General features: G+C 36.4%; 1 protein-coding gene across 1 annotated transcript in view; it reads left to right on the top strand.

Moving 5' to 3' along the window:
* Positions 1 to 545: 545 nt before the first annotated feature.
* The window catches only part of LOC106522102 (signal transducer and activator of transcription 5B), a gene marked incomplete at its 5' end in the record, with an annotated part of 44,318 nt that continues 42,164 nt past the window's right edge, over positions 546 to 2,699 (top strand). Inside the window, 1 exon segment of the mRNA XM_014014966.1 lies at positions 546 to 691.

The following is a 2,699-nucleotide window of genomic DNA, read 5'->3' as shown; positions in this document are numbered from 1 at the left end:
GACCCTACCAGGGGCATAAAGCCCCAGACAGCATAGCTCCTAGGATCATTGGGACACTCAAACCCCTCCACCACGATAAGGTAGCAGCCCAAGGAGAGGAAGTATGATATTGAATCTCATAATTATGACATATCATTAGACAAGTTATTTATTTTGAGTGGCGGGATTGGACTTTTATAATATATAAAGTTATATAGGCTATAATGAAAAAGGGCCCCGTGCTTTGTTTCAATGAACAGCAGGCCTTTAATCTCCACATTATGTATTTACTGAGTCCAGTAGGTGCAGAATCAGAACCTGTGGTTTAAAAGAGGTTTAGGTGAGACACACCTGTTCAGTGTTTACCGCCCAGCAGTGTCAGGAAGGTGGGGCAGCACCGCAACACACCCGGAAATAGACCGCTTCGAAGCAAAACACCCTAAAATCAGCAGTGAAACGTAAAAACAGTAAAAACCATAGTTTAATGATAGTGAGGGACGGGCTGACGTTGATCCGTTTCATTTGAAATAGTTTAGCACGGTTTGTATTTTGAAGTTTTGAAGTTTATCTCCTCGATCTTTGGTTTTAGCTGCAAATCAACAAGTAATTTATCAGAAAGCTGAGGAGAAAAGTCAGGCTGGTCTTGATGGCAGGCTAAGCTAAGTCAGGCTGAAAGGTTTTCTGTTCCCGAGGAGCTGCAGAGTCCGGACAGGTGAGTGAAAGCTGCAGTAAGGTAACAAGTTGTTGCAGAAGAAGTGAAGTTTGTTCAGGACTGTCTGCTCCGTCAGCCTCCTCCGCTGTGCTACAAGCTGCTAGCGGGTTAGCTTCGCTAAGCTAGCTGTCGGTGCGCCTCACAAAGTTCACAACTTTTACCCTTAAATTCACAGTTTTTTATTCAGCATGTTTGCATCCCTTCAGAAATTAACATCCACATGTAGTTACAAGTGTTTTTGTTAAAAATAAGCAGTGGTTCAGGATATAACATAGCTGCTGTAAAGTTTCCTGCAGCTGAGCGACGCAAACCAAACCCTTGTTAAGTTTTGAGTCAGACAAAAAGTCGTGCTCGTTCCTTGAGCTTAACTAAACTTATTTTTTAAAACCATATAAGGTTTAGTTTCTCAATATGTTTGTTTAAATTCGGCAGTACTTGATATTAGCATACTGAACCCAAACACATGAAAAACAGACCTGAAAACTTTCCTCTTGGTTATAAATATATTTATTACAAACGTTTAATTGTTGCACTGAACTGACTCAACCCGTCCTTTTCTTCTAACAAACTCTGAAGAAGTGCCACACAAACAACACTTTATTATATATAAAGATATATATTATCATAGGAGGTGAATGATATCAGTAGGTCGTAGTGTTGAAATATTTTCCTGAAGGTTTGTGTGTCTGTTGTGTGTGTGTGTTGTGTGTTAACAGGTCACAGTTAATAACTGTTAGCATGTGAGCAGAAACACTGATGAATTATTAATGTGAAATTTAATTCTCTGTTAAAAACCACCAGGACACTTGATCTGTCTGAAACTTTGCCCTGGTTTAAGAGCAGGTGGATAAAGTGCAGGATGATTTAAAAGGTTGATAAAATAAAACAGCTTCTCGTACAAAGTAAAGCCCATTGAAAACCATATTTCATTATTTCCTTTCTTTCTACAGTTTTAAAGTTTGACTGAGGTGTAGACATTTAAACTGAGCCTTGAAAAAAGTGTTGAGCTGCTCAGAGTTTGTGTTGAATGACGTCATCAAATTTTAGCTCAGTATCTATATTATATTATATAGTTATAGACATGTTTAATGTTTTCACAGGTCATTAGTTTCTAAAATATTAATCAGCTGTAGACATAAATCCACTGAGTCAGTTCTAAAAGTTTTAAAATAATCCACCCACTGGTTTATAAAATATTTTGCTGACAGAGTTGATTCTAATATTTAGTTACAACTTGTACAATAATATAGCACTGCAGTATGTGTTGCAGAACACCCTCATTACCACTAAATAAACTTTATTTATGTACACAAAACTTTATTTATATCCACAGACGTAAACATTACAAAGTGTTTAACAGAGAGTAAAATAACTAAAAATAAAAACAGGTCAAATATAATGAAAAACATTAAAAAAAACCAGTAAACACTTCACTAAAAACATGTCTGAATAAAACTGTAAAGATGATTTTAACCCATTTGTGCCCAGTTATTTTCAGAGATGTAACGCATATCATTTTATCAGCTGAGTCCCTCTGAATCATGTTATGTAATTAATTTCACCTTTTTGTACTTTGTTTTGAAGAAAATAGTATTTTTATGGTCACACAGCTTGTCACCATGTCACCTGTTCATAATAATGAACTAATAATAAAATCAAAATAATAATGTGATCAGTATAAATAAGAACAAAAAGGTGGAGCCTCAGGTTCCTCTATATAAAACTCAAAACAACAAACATTAGAACTGTTTTTTTATTCTCAAATTTTTATAATCAAAACTTATTTTATTTCTTAGAACCTCTAAAAACACATAAATGTTTATATTTCATCCCATAAATTACATCTTTCATGCATGTTCTACTCTGTGTGCTGACACAAGACACTTTTCACACACAAATGATGTGCATCTGCCACAGAGTCCCGCAGAGTCCTGCAGAGTCCTGCAGAGTCCTGCAGAGTCCTGCAGCATGGTCAGGACCTCTGCTACAGTGTAGAACCTGCCTAAGG

The sequence above is a fragment of the Austrofundulus limnaeus genome, unplaced genomic scaffold (assembly GCF_001266775.1).
Source record: "Austrofundulus limnaeus strain Quisiro unplaced genomic scaffold, Austrofundulus_limnaeus-1.0 Scaffold120, whole genome shotgun sequence".
Classification (NCBI taxonomy): Eukaryota; Metazoa; Chordata; class Actinopteri; order Cyprinodontiformes; family Rivulidae; genus Austrofundulus; species Austrofundulus limnaeus.
This window is presented reverse-complemented; position numbering and strand designations above follow the sequence as displayed.